This window comes from Polypterus senegalus, chromosome 2, assembly GCF_016835505.1.
Source record: "Polypterus senegalus isolate Bchr_013 chromosome 2, ASM1683550v1, whole genome shotgun sequence".
Classification (NCBI taxonomy): domain Eukaryota; kingdom Metazoa; phylum Chordata; class Cladistia; order Polypteriformes; family Polypteridae; genus Polypterus; species Polypterus senegalus.
Window position 1 is genome coordinate 162,996,963 of NC_053155.1, and position 19,020 is coordinate 163,015,982.

General features: G+C 42.0%; 1 protein-coding gene across 2 annotated transcripts in view; it reads right to left on the reverse strand.

The window, feature by feature from the left end:
* The window catches only part of LOC120523522 (protocadherin-16-like), a 372,188-nt gene that overhangs the window by 118,328 nt on the left and 234,840 nt on the right, over positions 1 to 19,020 (reverse strand). The gene's annotated exons all lie outside the window — the stretch shown is intronic.

Here is a 19,020-nt window from a genome sequence, read left to right on the forward strand (position 1 = left end):
TTTGCATCACAATAATATGGGTTTAGGATGAGAATTAGCACTCCAAATCAGAGGTCATGTCCATCTCCACAAAATGAATGGAACTGTGCAACTTCTGTGTGCACAAGCAATAGTAGGGGTGATTATTAAATTAGGCTAGCTCAGAACTTTTGCAGACCTGGATAAGCTTGGTGGTGCAATAGGAGGTACGTTCTAAGGCATTGTTCTTAATCTACCAGATATTCTACAACCCAATCCTCTTTTATTCTCATGAGCTCTGTAAAATCACTGAAAGAATAACACTGTGAGTATAAACAGCTGTAATGATGTTCCTGTGAAGGGTTGCTAAGCATACTCCACGTGATAGCGTTTGGAACTCAGCAATTCAAAAAGATCTTGAAATAGAATCACTGCTGCTCCAGATTAATAGGAGCCATTTTTGATTGTTTGAGCAAGTTAGGAAAACTCAGAACATGTTGGAAGGTTTATATTTCTCAAATGAAATGAGAGCACTTGGGAATTTCCCTGGAGTGGTTGGAAGAAGTAACTGAGTTTAGGGTGGCTTGTTTGGCCAAGATCACAGTGATACCAGCACCACCCCAACATGATACAGTGGAGAAAATGTGACGGTAACTCTAGGTAAAGTGTGTGGAGAAAATATATTAATTACTACTTTTAAGTAACTATTTGTCATTCATACATTAACCCAGCCCATTTAATATAATTTAGCTTTCCAATGTGCTAGAGGAACAAACCCAGAAAAAGGCACCTGTCGTTGTTTTGATATCAGAAGTCAGATTGTTTTTCTAGTTTTGCTATTGAAGACAGAGGAGAAGGATTTACTTCTGTGTTAATGTAGCTCTACTATTGACATACCATATTTAATAATGCATCTTGGTTAATGGATGAATTAATTTTCTTCTAGGTCAAACGTGAATTGTTTTCCAAAGTTGTTTACATAATTAGGGTTTAAATCTTCCAGTTACTACCTGTATGGGGATTGCACATTCTTTTTGCTTCTGTATGTGCAAAGCATGATTTTTAAATAAATAACTGGAGCCCATTGTATGCAGGCTCTGTATAGGTGTGAGTGCACTTGTCTTGATTGAGGTGCACATGGGTTGATTGAGGTGCTTGGCTAATTGAAAGTAGGTGAAGGACAGCATCTGTACCAAATTATAAGTATATAGAGAACCTGCATGACAGTAAGAGGGGATTAAAATAACCGATAAGAATGGAAAGAAAAAAGTAAGGGGAAGAATGTGAGTGAGCGCAGTGTCAGAAGATGTTTGAGCAGAGCTAGCTAGGAAGAGAGAAGAGGCAAAGCTATTGGTGGCCTCACAGTGGACCGAACAGACAGTGCTTCATGATGTGGATCAATGCCCACAGACATAAGTGGAGATGGGGGTACAATGGTGATGAAGTCTTCCTCAGGGAACAGACAGATGCCGCGAGTACGAGAAGGAAGACATGAGGACTGCTGATTCCTAGCGTTCTGGTAGACACTGACAGAGACAGCCAAGACAGGGGTCAGCAAGGAGGACCACAGCTGCTGGTGTCTCCGCCAGTTGACTGAGCTATGGGTGAGCTGAATAGTTGGAAAGGAATTTGTGCTGGGCTCAGTCAAAGAATGGGAGAAAGATCAAGGACCCAATGACTGTTTTTTATACTAGTTTCCTCCCTGGATTGTTTATTTGAATTATAACTCACGCCCTGTTCATTTGGATGTTATGGATTATTTATTTAAAGAAGAAGATTTTAGGCACTGCATGTTTGTTTTTTATTAAAAGCATTTGAAGCATTTTGCAACCAATGTCTTTCTGACTATGCGGTGGGATGGTGCCCTGCCCGGGGTTTGCTTCCTGCCTTGCTCCCTGTGTTGGCTTGGGTTGGCTCCAGCAGACCCCCGTGACCCTGTAGTTTGGATATAGCAGGTTGGATAATGGATGGAGGGATTCCTTTCTGACTATGTGTGTTGTCATTCACTGGCTTATCTCAGTTTACGACTTTCGACGTGCCGGGTGCAGCAACCAGGAAGCATAGAGGTGACTGGGACTGTCACAGTATTGGCTTTTTCCAAGCACTCCTGTTTCCTCTAACATTCCAAAGTTGTGCAAGTTAGGACAACAGTTTTACACTTAGTACACTGAAACATTATTACATATACACTTCCAGGTGGCAGTATAATACTAATTGTTAATTTAACGCTGATAGCTTTGCTGTGTGGCATGAAACGTACACTTTCATAGACAAGTGAAAATTCAAGTAAGTTCTGTGAAATAGCTGAGCATACTCACTCATGCCCACACCTACTCACATTGGACCACTTTAGATTTGACACTTAACATAAAGTGTACATCTTGGGAACAAGAATGCAGGGAACAGGAGTATTTGGAGAAAAAAAACCACACAAAAATAAGAACATCATGCAAAATATATATGAGAAGTGCACAAGAGCAATGACTGAACCTTCATTATTTAACATGACATGTAAAATTAGAAAGTTTTCCAAACAGACTGATAGGTACCATTGATTTTATTCTCCTTCTATAAGATATAACAAATAAACAAAACAAAAGGTTACGCTCAACCTTTTTAATGCACAGGTGAGTCCTCATTTGGAGTACTGTGTGCAGTTTTGGTCTCCACGCTACAAAAAGGACATAGCAGCACTAGAAAAGGTCCAGAGAAGAGCGACTAGGCTGATTCCAGCCTACAGGGGTTGAATTATGAGGAAAGATTAAAAGAGCTAAGCCTTTACAGTTTAAGCAAAAGAGGATTAAGAGGTGATATGATTGAAGTGTTTAAAATTATGAAAGGAATTAGTACAGTGGATTGAGACTGTTATTTTAAAATGAGTTCATCAAGAACACGGGAACACAGTTGGAAACTTGTTAAGGGTAAATTTTGCAGAAACATAAGGAAGTTTTTCTTTACACAAAGAACGGAATAAGCTACCAAGTATTGTAGACTGTTGTGATGTGAGATTTTACATATAACTTGATAAATATTTTGTACGACTTTATTTGTAATTTAGGCAAAGCAATGTAATGTAGTGACCCCCCCCCCTTTACGACTGAGTCTCTTTGCATTTTACGACAGAGTTGGGAGAGGATGTGTCTTAAACCAGTTTGGCAAGTATTTCTCTGCTAAAGTCTTTCAATCCCCCGCAAGGAAGCCAGGATGTTTAACATATGATTTGGGGGCAGGTGTTAAGATGTTCTATTTCCCCCATTGGTCTGAGGTATGGCTGTTTGGAATTGGCTTGTCTCAGAGGCCTTTAAGTACCATGATGTCCTATTGGCTGTAGGGGTTGGAAAGAAAACCCATAAATTTGCTTGCTTTATCTTACTCTCTCTCTCTCTCTTGCTAACAACTGATGAAGACCATCACACCATGAACTGACAAGAACAGCACAATGAAGAGCACAGCTCAGCAGACATATTGAACAGGCTTGCGGCCTGTTCTGAAGAAAGCTGAGCACCAATGATGCCTTAACTAGAGACATTAAGTACCTAACAAGTCTGTGTGCCACCTGAAACTACACATCATCATTTAATCAGGTTGTATGGTTGCCAATATTCAAATGTACTTTGCAAATTGTTATTATTTATGAATATTATCAATAATATATTATTTTATGTGCAACTTAACTCCTGCTTGTCTTTTTACTACATCTAATTGCCTGAGGTTATATATATAGAAGGGAAGGTGGGGATAAGTTATATAGAGTAATACCTTATAAACTGTAGTAAGTCTGTGAGATTAGGCATTTTAAGGCTACATATTAATAATACAATAGGGGAAAGTAGAGTAATAAGATAAAACATAGACAGTAAGACTTTAGGGCATTTCAAAGCTTGACTTGATTTTATTTGGAAGAAATAAGTGGATAGGACTGGTGAGCTTTGTTGGGCTGAATGGCCTGTTCTCGTCTAGAGTGTTCTAATGTTCTAAAAAACAAACAAGAAGAAATGCTTAAAATATATTGAAAGCATTTGCTTGAATAAGTGTGTGGTTCTCCAGTTAATTAATCAATTAACATTCCAGTATACTGAGGGCCATGTGTAAAATGCTAAGCAGGCCTTGTTGAGTATTATTATGACTAGTGAGATCTCAGTTATTCTGAAAGCAGGGCATGTGTATAACATAGCAAACATAGTGCCACTTGCTGGTGTCACATGAGGAACCATGTCTAAAATGATGTGGGCATAGAACTTAAGTTAAGTAAATGCATGCATCAGAAATGCAAATTACAGAAGGAGGCGCAGAGTTGTGGTTTATGATATGAGTGCTTTAGTTAAAGGAACAAGACTTAACCTCTTAAGACTTTTGCTTCTTGCAGAAGGCTATCTTCCTAGCCCTAAAGATCTGAATGAGAGCATTGGCTTTGTTGACATCTAGGATCTCTTCTGGGAGAGATCACTTTTCTACAGACATGACGGCCTGCATCTGAACAGTTTCAGTGCTCAGGTCGTCTCCAACAGTATCTTGTCTTCTTAACAAAGTAGATTTATTCCTAATATTAAATATAATCCTGTGTTAGGATGAGATAGGATGTGATTATTCTGTAGTGGGTTCACCTATAGATGTGCACTGTAGTAGCACTGCAATTACAGACCACAGTTAAAAAAAATCCATATAAGGAGCTATAAACACAAATAGCTTAATTACATTTAAAGCTGCCCCAACATTCCAACACCTTAAATATGGTTTTACTAAATATCACAGCTTTAACTAGTAAGACTTTTTACATTACTGTTCTTATCAGTGGTAGGAACATAGACTTTCTTACATTGACTAAAACATGGCTCAAATAGTGATGGTGCGGCAGTGTCAAAAGAAACAGCACATCCAAATTAGCAAGTGTATTCTTGAGCCATTTAATATGTAAAAATTTGGTACTTACACCTGTTTTGAGTATTTTTCCATAGGTATTCAAGGAAATTTATAGTCTCTTGTATTGACCACTTATAAGCCTTGAAAACTGAATGTGTCTTTAATCAAGGAATTCTCCAACCAACTGTCTAAAATAATAACTAACTATGACAGGTTCATCTTTCATATGGATGACCCCAAACCATAATAATTTTTTAAAGTTACTACTTCATGCATCTGCAGACTCTGTTTGCTAATATTCTAAATAATCCATCAGAATGCAGTACTTGTCCCAATACAGCTAGTAATGTAACCAGTAAGGTGGAAAAATGTATATGCAAAGGTTAGTGCTGGAAATGAAATAGTGGCCTCTGAAAAAATTGCAAAGAAATCCTCTAGCTCTAAAATACCTTGGAAGACTCAGAGAATGTCTGAATTAAAGAAAAAATGCTGGAGAGCTAAGTATAAATGGCAGAAAACTAAATTAACTCTATATTAACTCTAAATTAAGCCTATATACATCGGACTTCCAATACAACTCGGAGTCCTGCCACGTGCAAAAGTTCGCTGACGACACTGCTATCGTGGACTGCATCAGGAGTGAGCAGGAGGAGGAGTATAGGAACCTACTCAAGGACTTTGTTAAATGGTGTGACTCAAACCACTTATACCTAAACACCAGCAAAACCAAGGAGCTGGTGGTGGATTTTAGGAGACCCAGGTCCCTACAGGATCCTGTGATTATCAGAGGCGACTGTGTGCAGAGGGTGCAGACCTATAAATACCTGGGAGTGCAGCTGGATGATAAATTGGACTGGACTGCCAATACTGATGTTCTGTGCAAGAAAGGACAGAGCCGACTATACTTCCTTAGCAGACTGGCGTCCTTCAACATCTGCCATAAGATGCTGCAGATGTTCTATCAGACGGCTGTGGCGAGTGCCCTCTTCTACGTGGTAGAAGATAGCCTCATGCCTGGACAAACTGGTGAGGAAGGCAGGCTCTATTGTAGGCATGGAGCTGGACAGTTTGACATCCATGGCAGAGCGACGGGTGCTGAGTAGGCTCCTGTAAATCATGGAGAATCCACTGCATCCACTGAACAGTATCATCTCCAGACAGAGGAACAGCTTCAGCGACAGACGGCTGTCACCATCCTGCTCCACTGACAGACTGAGGAGATTGTTCCTCCCCCAAACTATGCGACTCCTCAATTCCACCCGGGGTGGGTAAACATTAACATTGTACAAAGTTATTGTTAATATTGTTTTTTTATCAGAATGCTGCTGCTGGAGTATGTGAATTTCTCATTGGGATTAATAAAGTATCTATCTATCTCTATAAGATATTGAAAGCATATGTAACTGAATATGACAAAGCAGTTAACACAGAGAGTCAGCCCTATTTCTCTAAAATTATAAACTCAGCTCATTCAATGGAATTTTACAGGATTTTAAGACAAAAAATAAACAATTCTAGATGCTATATAATACATCCCTCCAAAGTTAATCATGTTGAGTCCCAGCATGCTCTTTTTAGACATATTAAATTCCTTCACTCAAATAAGTCTGTCTGAAGTGCAGAGAATAATTTCTTAGTCCTTGACCCATATCCAACTAACTTTTTAAAAAGAAGTCTCCAGTGTGCTTATTGATAGTATACTTGACATAGATAACATCATTAGATATGGGAGTCTTCCCAGATTATCTAAAAACTGTAGTTGTTAAACCATTTCTCAAGAAATATAATCTAGACTCCTCTGTCTTTGAGAACTATCTCTAACCTGCCTTTCTTAAGTAAAATTCTAGAAAAAGCAGTTTTTCAGCAGTTAAATGATTACTTGATGAAACATTCTACTCTTGATAAGTTTTAGTCAGGTTTAAGAAGAAATCACTGTATGGAAACTGCACTGGTTAAAGCAGCTAATGATTTGCAGTTTAATATAAATATACATACTTGTTCTTGTTCTCTTACACCCAAGTGCAGCATTTGGCACTATAGTGCACAGTATCCTTTGTCACACACGTGTGCATAGGAGGCAGCTGAAGGGCTTAGAGAGGACTGATTATACATCTGCCCGGTTTACGCTGCCGTTCTTTCTAAGTTCCCTACAGGTCTTTCCCAGGAAATCCCACCAGGAGCCACCACCTCAAAGCGGGACACATCATTTCCGGTCCCAGCCCCGAGGACGACATCACTTCCGGCCCCCGAGGACGACGTAACTTCCGCCCAACGTCCTATAAAGCCTCCCGCCTTTGCTCTGGGAGGCAGTTCTGTTTTGTACTCTGTCATGTAAACTTGTCTTATATGAATCATTTGCTTTTGCAGCCAGGAAAACGCATTAAATGGGTGGCTGCCCCAAACCTTGCCATGCCTCGTGTCTCTTCTTATTACAGTGGCGTAGTCGGCAGGATGATGTCCCTGAAGAACCCGGGACACGACCCTAGAAAGAACCAGGTAGGAAAGTACCGGGGCCGAGTTTCAAGGCGGGGAGTGCGCTGGGGGGTCAGGGCAACCCTGGGCTGAAGCCCTATCTGGTGGAGAAGGTGGAAGGGACCCACAGGAGTGGGCTGGTTTCTGGGGAGGACACTAAAGGGGCTCATTATGCTCTCCTGGGCAGGAGAGCCGAGCCGCCCATCGGGACCAAGGTCCCTGATAAGGATGGGCTTTCCCCAGGCCAGCAGGTGAAGGAATTACAAACCTGGGTGTTTAACCCAAATAAAAGGCTCCCAGAACAAGCTATGGCTCTCTGGCAGCAGGTGGGTCTGTGGCTACGGCCATTCGAATTGACCCCGCTACAAATCGTGCAGCAGGTTGCCTGTTTTCTGCTGTTGCAGCACATACCCCAGGACTTTGCCCAGACGGCCTGGGGTGATTTTCATTCCATGCAGGAGCTCCTACAGCTCCTAAAGGCCCCGAGGCAGGCTGTGAAACCTGGGAGGGCAGAACAGCCCCTTGGTGGACTACACGGGAGCTATGTCCCACTGAGGAAGTCCCTGCCACACACTCCAGAGCCTGTTCCGATGTCGCCGGACCGTCTGGCCTGCGACCTGTCAGGGAACAAGGCGGACTGTAGGGGGACGCGGTAGTGTTGTTGGTGTGCCCTTAACAATCCCCTGGCAGACAACCATACGGGGGAGCTTCTCATTAACGGTCATAAAGTGACGGTCCTGTTTAACTCTGGCAGTAACGTGTCTGTCGTTGCTTGCCGTTTTGTTCTACCGCAACAGTGGACTAAAAGAAAGACCAGCCTAAAATGTATACACGGAGACATCCGCATGTACAAATCCGCCCGGTGTTACGTGTGTCTCGGAGGGACCCTTCGAAAACTGACCGTAGCGGTTCACCCAGATCCTCCGTTTCCAGTAATCCTCAGACGGGACTGGTCTGAAAGTAACAGCGGTAGACTAGTGAGCATTCCTGGAAAAGCTTTGGGCCTCGTTATAGGTGAGAAAGACTCATCTCAAGCTGCTTCCACGCCGTGTAATCAGTCGACAGGGAGTGGGGCGGAGGGCCAAGAGAGTGACGCCGGCACTGCCGGACCATCAAGGGCTGCTACGTCATCTACCAGCGCCCCGGCAGCGAGGGAGGAGTCTCCGCCCTTGAGGTCAGACCAGACCCGCTCTCTGAGTTGCACTTTCAGTTTAGAGCGACGCCGGCTTCTTTCAAGAGAGAACAATGGAATGACGACTCTCTGAAACACGCAAAGAATGCAGTGGTCCTCGTTAACGGCCAACGCACACATCAGCCCATGCCACAGGGACCTCGCTTCGTCATTGACAATGATTTGTTATATCGGGTCGCTGAGCATGAGGGGAAGGTCCGGAAGTTGTTGCTAGTCCCGCGAACCTACCAGCGGAAGGTCTGCGAGTTAGTACACTCCCACCTTCTTGGAGGCCATCTCAGCTCCGACAAGACACTGGAGCGAATTAAGCTCCATTTTTTTTTTGGCCGGGGATTAATGAGGAGGTTCGCCGCTTTTGCATTTCCTGTCCGGAGTGTCAACTGCGGCAAATTCTCAGGAGGGACCATGCTCCTCTTGTTCCCCTCCCCCTGATTGACGTTCCTTTTGACCGGATTGGGGTCGGCATAGTAGGACCCCTAGAACCCTCAGCCCGAGGACATAAATATATACTCGTCCTCGTGGATTATGCAACCCAATACCCGGAAGCCGCTCCGTTGCGCTCGGCTACTTCTAAAGTAATCGCACGGGAACTAGTAGGAGTCTTTGCGTGAGTGGGCGTTCCTAGAGAAGTCCTAACGGACCAAGGGACGCCTTTTACCTTGGAAACGTTCAAGGAGACTGCCAAGTTACTGAAGATAAAGCATTTAAGAACCGTGGTGTATCATCCTCAAGCCGATGGGTTAGTGGAGAGATTCAACCAAACTCTCAAACAGATGCTACGTAAGGTGGTCAGCGAGAATGGGAGGAATTGGGACCAACTCCTCCCCCTCGTCCTCTTTGCCTACCGGGAAGTTCCCCAAGCCTCTACGGGCTTCTCTGCTTTTGAATTGTTGTACGGAAGACAGGTATTTTAGATATCTTAAAAGAGGGCTGGAAAGGAGAGGCACTTCCCTCAATAAATATACTGGAGTATATCGCCATATCGCCCAATTGCGCGATAGATTTGATGCAATTAGACCCATTCTAAAAAGTCATATGGAGGAGGCGCAAGCAGCACAGACCCGCATTTATGACCGTGGCACGACTCTCCGGGAGTTCCGCCCGGGGGATCGCGTCATGGTGTTGGTGCCTACTTCTCACTCCAAGTTGCTCGCACATTGGCTGGGCCCTTATGAAATTAAGGAGAGGAAGGGTTTGGTCGACTATTTGGTGAAACAACCCAATCGTCGACCAAGCGAACGGGTTTATCATGTAAACCTGCTGAAACCGTGGAAGGAGAGGGACTCCGATCCCTCCTCCGGTCAGCCCCGCACTCTCTTAGCTCAAGTAAGTTCCCTTAATTTCGGCGAGCAGCTATCTGCCAGACAGAGGCAGGAGCTTGAAGCAGCTATCCGCTCTGTACCAGAGGTGGTGAGTGAACAGCCCCGTCGGACCTCTCTGATTGCGCATGACATATTGACTGACCCGGGGGTGATCGTCCGAGAGCGGCCCTACAGACTCCCGGAGGCAAAGAAAGCTGAGGTGGAACTGGAAATCAAGCGAATGCTGGAACTAGGAGTGATCGAGGAGAGTAGTAGTCCCTGGTCCAGTCCCATCGTCTTGATAGCTAAGCCCGACGGCAGTTGGAGGTTTTGCAATGACTTCTGTCGGCTTAACCAGGTTTCCCGGTTTGATGCTTATCCCATGCCTCGCGTGGACGACCTCCTTGAGAGGCTGGGACCAGCCAAATTCCTGACCACACTTGACATGACAAAGGGGTACTGGCAGGTTCCTTTAACGGAGTCCGCGAAGGAAAAAAACGCGTTTAGCACTTCTAGCAGACACTGCCAGTATCGTGTTGTTCCATTCGGGTTACACGGGGCGCTTGCGACTTTCCAGCGTCTGGTGGGCAAAGTGCTCCGACCACATAACTCGTTTTGTGCTGCCTACCTGGATGATGTCGTCATCTATTCCAGCACATGGAAGGAACACATACAGCAGGTCACAGCAGTATTTCAGGCATTAGGGGAGGCCGGGCTTCGAATCAACCCCAAGAAATGATTCTTCGGATTGAGAGAAGCCAAATATTTGGGCTACCTGGTGGGCCGGGGTACTGTGAGGCCACAGTGTTCCAAGTTACAAGTTATACTGACTTGGCCCTGTCCGCAGACCAAGCGGCAGGTCTGATTCTTTCTCGGTTTGGCTGGGTAATACCACCGGTTTGTGCCTCGCTTCTCCGAGAGAGCGGCGCCCTTGACCGACTTGACGAAGAAAAGAGCTCCTAACATAGTGGTATGGTCTGACAAAGCGGGGGCTGCATTCAGTGACTTGAAAAGGGCTCTGACTTCAGCACCTGTATTAATCTCCCCTAACTTCTCTCTTCCATTTGTCCTCCAGACGGACGCTTCGGACACAGGCTTGGGAGCCGTGTTGAGCCAAAGCATCGACGGTGTTGAACACCCCATAATATACCTGAGCCGGAAACTGTTGGACCAGGAGACCAAGTATGCAGCGGTGGAGAAGGAAGCTCTGGTGATCAAATGGATGGTGACTCAGCTGCGGTACTACCTCTTGGGTTGGGTGTTCACTCTGGTGACGGATCATGCACCTCTGAAGTGGATGGCCCTTCACAGGGAATCGAATCCGCGGGTCACAAGGTGGTTTCTTGACCTGCAGCAGTGCAAGTTTTCGCTCGTTCATCGACAGGGGTCTCTTCATACCAATGCTGATGCCCTCTCCCGGGCCCACGACCTCTCGGTGCAGGACACCCGACCCGACGGGTCTGGGCTGAGGGGGGAGTCTTGTCACACACGTGTGCATAGGAGGCAGCTGAAGGGCTTAGAGAGGACTGATTATACATCTGCCCGGGGGGGGGCGGGGTACGCTGACGCTCTTTCTAAGTTCCCTACAGGTCTTTCCCGGGAAATCCCACCAAGAGCCACCACCTCGAAGCGGGACACATCATTTCCGGTCCCGGCCCCGAGGACGACATCACTTCCGGTCCCGGGCCCGAGGACGACGTCACTTCCGCCCAACGTCCTATAAAGCCTCCCGCCTTTGCTCTGGGAGGCAGTTTTGTTTTGGACTCTGTTGTGTAAACTTGTCTTACATTAGCTGGCGAAAGCACAGTGAAGAAGCTGTCATGCCTTTGTCCAGTTTGATTGCGGTCACAGGACATCATATCATTGATTGCCGGTAAAACAAAATTAGTGCTGAGCAGGCATCAGCCACAGCGCTGCTCTTGTGAAAAAAAATGGAGATAAATGCCATCAACTCAAAGAGGGAGAGGCAAGTTCGATGTACCATATGAATATCATTGAGAAAACAAAACTGAATAATAAAAAAACAAGCACTAACCTTTACAAGTAGCCAAAATTTAAATTGGGTGTTACAGACTCAATTCAAATGTATGTTTTTATTATATTGTAGAAATAATAATAATAATAATAATAGCAGCTCATTACTCAAAAGATGGAGGACCTGGGGCCTCATGTATAAACAGTGCGTATGCACAGAAATGTTGCTAAGAATGTTTCCACGTTCAAATTGCGATGTATAAAACCTAAACTTGGCGTAAAGCCACGCACATTTCCACGGTAGCTCATACCCTGTCGTACGCAAGTTCTGTGCTTGGTTTTGCAGACTGGTGGCACCCAGCGTCAAAGCAGTGCTACTGTTCCTGTGTCGTTTATCTTTCTTTTTCAGATCCATATCCCTGATGCAGCTTTATAAATACACTGAAATTAACCTCATATTGTTTATTAGTTTAAGGTATCTGATTGTAATTAACCTGTAACAATATAATGTTCCACAGAATGGTCAAACTATTCTAAATACAATAGCTGCTTTAACGTTGTTACTCTCACTACACCTTTTTCTTCTTGCAGCTGCTCCTGTTAGGGGTTGCCACATCGGATTATCTTTTTCCATATTACTCTCACTGCACCACTTGGAGTATATCACTGTATCTGAGTGTGAATCACAACTCAGCAGCTAATCGGAAAGAGAATTATCAGCATACAGCATCAAGCACACGCTGCCTCAGCCATTCGCTATTTGAACTGGTCTCATCCGACCAACGTTTCAGAGCCTTTCATATTCGGACCTTGCGGTTCACAAACAGTTTCATCCCAAGAACTATACAGACAGTTCTACAAGGAGCACTTGATGGACTGATCGAGTGCATGTAAAGTACTTGCAAGTTTACAGTAGGGTAATTGTACTTATGATACAGTTATAATATTGCACAACCTCAGAGACTTTATAAAACACGTATTTACATATGATGACAATATAATTTTTAAGATGAAATGCAGCAAAATATATTTACTATATTATACAGATAAAACTTTAACTACACAGTGCCGCAGCGCTAGCGAGCTTGAGCTTCGTTCATGGTTTGTTCCTGCCTCACGCTGTATGCTTGCTGTGGCTGACGTGAAACTGGAAAGATAGATGGATAGAATAATTAAACATTACGAATATATTTCAAATGTTCCTTAAAAGTTTTGAAGAATCGCCGTTCTTAGCTTACAGATGGCTTAACGTCTATTACAGAGCTGATTATGTGGCGATTGGGTATTTGGAGAAAGAAAAGTAAGGACAGAAATTGGGGGTTAGTACATTTGAAAAAGACAGTACTTCTGTAATAAAGCATTTCATCGAAGGTCACACGTGGTGCAGCAAGAATCTTGCGTAAGACATGAACAATTACTGCGCCACCATGTTCCCATGTTTAATAACATGCTTTAACTCCTATCATCATGAAAAGGATATCACGTTGTCACGCACATGTGATTAGGGGGCCGTGTAAGGACCTAAACTGTAGCGTGAAAGCGCATGCCAGAAGAGATTGGCAGGGTACTAACCTCTTTCTCTTTTATTCTGTAGAAAGAAAGACGCACCACCACCATGATCCTGCTATGTTTTCCTGACCATGCATCACCACTTCCACCCTCCCTCTGTCGAGTCCTGATGACGTAATCAATCCTAGAATCTATCTCAGTTCCTTCCCAGCATTCATCACTCTTCATTTCCGGTCTCTCACCATAAATCTTCCCCCATTCCGCCATTCTGGCAGTCTCTGTTAGATGAACGATTCTTGTATCAAATCTACTTTGGCTCATTTGTTTGCAGTATACGGGGCCGGAAAACCCCAATCCTTTATGCGTATTTTGTCTCTTTATTACACACGTATACTTCTCAGTATTTTAATTATTCAGAGAGCTGTAATATCACAAATGTCATTGATTCTGTGTCCTGACGGAGGAAGAGAAAGCCAGTTTAAGAATCACATAGTGATTCACACACATAGAGCACATAGATCAAATACAAAACAAAGCATTTAGCGTGCTACTTTAGTTACGATGGGACTTGAGACACTAGTAAATTAAATGATTTTAAGATGAAGTTTATGATGTTCTACTTTAATGACAAAATAAACTACGTGATTGAAGTGGAAATTTAGAGATTAAAGTTGACATTTTGTGCTTTTTTCACACTGTGTGCCTTTTTTGTCTGTACCCTAATAAGCTTTAATATGAAACTCTGACGGTAGGCTACGACTTGCCTTTTCATGGCGATTTTGATATCTGACAACTTCTTTTTTATTTCAGGCACTGTGCGACTTTGTGAACTTGAGCTTTCGAGTTTCTCCGACACTCTATATCACTCGATCAACTTCCTTTTGTTGTTTATACCACTGTTTAAACCAACAAATAGTATGTTTTTCTTTGCCTCCTTCGCTGAAATTCTTCTATTTCTCCTCATACTTTTGCCATTGTCTTTTCACAGAACACTGAGCTTAAGGGTATTTATATTGATTTACATATTCAAAGACGCATAATTCTGGGAGAAGACGGGGCGAGACAGCAGGCGCATAGACATGCGTTACTTTTCACGCTGACCGGGATTTATGTAGCGGAAGAATGTGGAAGTAGGTGAATGCACAGATTTATGCATCTGGATTTTTTTGTGCATAAGTACATTTCCACTTTTGTGCTTACGTCATGTTATACTGCAAATTCTACACATGGCGTTATGCATGAAGCCCCTGGTCTTGAACCTGGGATCTCCGGATTATAAGGCAGCTGTTCTTACCTCTGCACCATTCAAAAATACATGTTAGCTCCCTGCCGATTGACATTTGAGCTTGAGTTTTAACTCATTGACAGTCACATGTAAATCGAATGCTTTGTTTTTTCTTTGGTTAAATCCTTGAATAAAAGTATACGTGTTTATTTGATATTTAGACTAAAGTCTTCACACACTTTACACTTCTCGTCATTATTATTATTACATGGAAAAAGTTTCTGCTTTAGGTATGTGTTCAGCATTTCTTGCATTTCTCGCATTTCCTTTCATCCTACACTTGCCCAGATCTTTGTAGACACAGAACACACATGAAATGCATGTATTCCAAATAATGATATAGTGTATTATTTACCCTATACAACTCTAGGCACATCACATTCAGATAATGAGCCTTGGCTTGAGCTGGGAGAACTTTTTTTCTGCTAGATGAGCTCTGTCAAGGCGGAGGACAGGACAGAAGGCTGCTTGCTGCTTGTGTTGATCGACTCATTTACAAAACCATAGACGCGGATGGAAAGGTGTGAAGGGAATTAAGGTGGGCCAGGATTATAGTTTTTTTGTAGGCTTCAGGAATTCTAGTGTTAACACTAGAATTACCAAAGCCAATGAAAAAACTTGTTATTTACCAATTTACCTTGATTTATTTACTTACTTCCCACACCATAAAGTCACAAGCACACTGCAGAGCTTCCTGTGTTTGATCAACACGGGCATGCTTAAAAAATACATGTGTAATGCCACGAAAAGTGCACGCTGACACTTCAGCTCGTAAGCAATGCTACGAGAGAATGCAGTCAGACTTCTTTTTTAGGCACATACACAGCTTAGATCTAAACACTAGCATGGAGAGTCGCTCGCGTACTGAAGAGTCTGTAGCTGCAGGTGGAAGTAGCCGTCGCTGTACTTTGTATATAAGAGCCAGATCGAATGTTATTTACCTATTTACTTTGATATATTTACTTATCTTCCTACAGTGTAAAGTTACAAGTAGATTGCAGAGCTTCCAATGTACATATACAAAGTACAGCGATGTCAAAAGGGCGACATGCCCTTCTTTCTCTGATGTAGAACTGTTGTCATTATATGAGTTCACCTCTGTTATAGGACGTCTATATATGAAAACAGCAGTGTCAGATTCGGAGCATGAGTGAATGTGACTGAGAGAATAAAACTGAATTAAAAAAAACAAAACTAACATTTAAATATCATAAACTTACACCGGCAGTTACAGACTCAAATCAAATGTATGTTTTTATTCTAAAACAGTAAGAATAAGAGCAGCTCACTTCTCAAAACGGACTCATCCGGGGTCGAACCCATGAAGTTTTGATTACCAGTGAACAGTTGATACTGTTGTGCCACCAAAGCAGTTATATCAAAGGGGTGTCAATTTTGCACCCTAACGCGGGTTCTTTTTCTGCAGTTATATTCTTGAATAGAAGCGCACTTGTGCTGTTATATTTGTACCTTTTGTGAAAGTGTTTATTTGATATTTGGACTTCAGGCTTCACACATTATACAGGTACACTTCATGTCTACATTTTGTCAATTATTACTAAAACAAGAAAAAAACATTTCTGCTTTAATGATGTGTTTACATAGACTGTTGTAGACACGGAACACACATGAAATGCATGTTTTCCAAATAACTATATAGTATTTATAAAAGGTGTCATTTTGCTTGACTTCTCACTCTATAAAACTCTAAGCAACTGATCTGAGAAAAATGTGCAGGGGTGAGGGGATGTGATAGTAGTCTGTTTGCTGCTTATCGACACATTTACAGGACAAAAGACGGTGAGGAAGAGGTGTGAAGGGATTTAAGGTGGGACGGATTTATGAGTTCTTTTGTAGGCTTTGGTAATTCTAGTGTTAAAGGTCTGGATACTTTGTGACTTCCATGAATTGAATACTCTATACGTTAGGGATGGCTAGAAAATATATATCACATATGTGGAAGCTATAACAGTAACATTTCATCCTTAAACTGTCACCTACATTGGTACCATTTTAAAGTGAGGGATCACTCACTGCTTTACTGTTTAATTGTGTGGCATGGCTTGTGTGTACTTATTCACTGAAAGGGCAAGGCCATTGCTAGTGATGATTCAATTAATCTAAATGACCATCATCCATTATTTCTTTTCTGGCAACAGGGAAGTCTTTCAGGATGACAACCCAAAAACTCAATAACAACTGTTATTTGTGTGCCACTGCTTTCTTTGTCATCAGATTAGAAGCCAATTGATTATATGTGGTAGTGTAAGTAATAAACCCTGGAAAAGTGTTTTATTTTCATCAAGTATGCATGAGATGATTTGCTTTTTGAGGAAGAATAATCCTGCATCCCTCCATATTATTTCACAGCCAAGTCTAATTGTTAATTAAGCTAACTTTAAACCCCTAAGGAATCTTGTAGGAAACAGCTGATGGTGAATATGTGAATGCATACATTCATTCAACTACCAAACTCATTTAATCTCTAAAAGAGTCTTGGGGAGTTATTGTTTATCCTTCCAGCACTGTGTACAATATAGGTGGTAAAGAGAAACTGCAATATACAGGAAAAATGTAAAAGGGTTTCAGTTTCTTAGATATATTTTAGAGATCAAATGCATAGTCAGATCCATAAGTATTTGGACAGTGACAAAATTTTCATAATTGTGGCTCTGTATGCCACCACGATGGGTTTGAAATAAAGCAATCATGTGTTTGAAGTGTAGACTTCTATATTTAATTTAACGGTTTTACCAAAAATATTGTATGTCCCACTTAGGAATGACAACCATTTTCTGCATAGACCCCCATTTCCAGGGTTCTAAACTATATGGACATTTGACTGACAAGCTATTCTATAGACAGGTGGGAGCAGTTCCCTCGTTATTTCATTAACTATTAAACATGTAAAATGTCTGGAATTGCTTCCAAGTGTTGAATTTGCATTTGGAAGTTGTCACCGTGAGCTCTCAATATGATATCCAAAGAGCTGTTACATCATTAGGCTGAGAAAACAAAACAAACCCTTTAGAGAGGTAGTAGAAAAATGTGGAGTTTTCATATCAACCATTTAGTACATTCTTAAAAAGAAGGAATATACTTGTGATCACAGAAGCACCAGAAGGTCTGGAAAACCACAGAAGACAACTCTTCTGGATGATTAGAAAATTCTGCCCTTGGTAAAAGAGAACCCCTTCATAACATTTAGCCAAACCAAGAATACTCTCCAGGAGGAAGACTTCACGATAGTAAAGACAGACGGTTTACCACAATTGCAAACCACTGGCAAATCTCAATCATATGAAAGACAGATTAGACTTTGCCAGAAAACATTTTTTAAAAGCTTGTCCAGTTCTGGAACACTTTTCTTTAGTCAAAGAAAACTAAGATCAAATATACCAGAATGTTTGTAAAAGAAGAGTACGAAGAAGAGGCTCATGAAATGGCTCATGATCCGATGAATACCACATCATCTGTGAAACATGTTGGAGGCAGTGTTATAGCATGATTATGCATGGCCAAGAATAGGAGTCAGTCACAAGTGTGTATTAATGATATAATTCCTGACAGAAATAGAAGGATGATTTCTGTTTAGGGCTATATTGTCTGCCCACATTAAGCCAAATGCTGAAAAACTGATAGAACGACGACGACGTTTAACAATCAGCCAAAACATACTGAGAAAACAAAGTAGTGGAATATTCTTCAATGTGCAAGTCAATCAACTGACCTCAATCCAACTGGATATGCATTTCACTTGCTGATGACAAAATTGATTGCAGAAAGTCCAACTAACAAGCAGCAACTGAAGACAGCTGCAGTAAAGACCTGGCAAAGTAACAGTAGGGTGGAAACCCAGATCTTGGAGATGGTCATGGGTTTCAGACTTCAGGCAGCCATTGACTGTAAAGGATTTTCAACCAAATATTGAAAATGATCATTAAATTTATGATTATGTTAATTTGTCAAAATACTTGAAAATAGGTGGACCATGTATAAAAATGTCTGTCTTTTCTAAACAGTTCATACAATATGTTTGGTAAACCCTCAAATCTATACTTCAATCACATCTTGATTGTTTTGTTTCAAATCCATTGTGGAGGTGTACATAGCCAAAATTATGAAAATTGTGTCACTGTCCAAATACTTATGGACCTGACTGTACTGTATGCACTGTTAGGTATTCACACCACTAGACCTATGAAAAAATAGTTTATTTAAGGTGTAAATTTAAAACTGCATTTGTCTTCTTGTTTTAATTACAGTTCTGTTGATTCTTGTTACCATACATCTCTAAAAATATTGTCAATAGCTTAATCTATCCATCCATTTTTGTACTAGGTGAATCTAGTACAGCACAATGAGGAAAATAGGAAATAGCCAATATCATAATTGTGGTGGCTTTATAGGTAGTACTACTGATTAATGGACTATTACTACTTGCTGGTTTTACAATTAAAATTTAAACA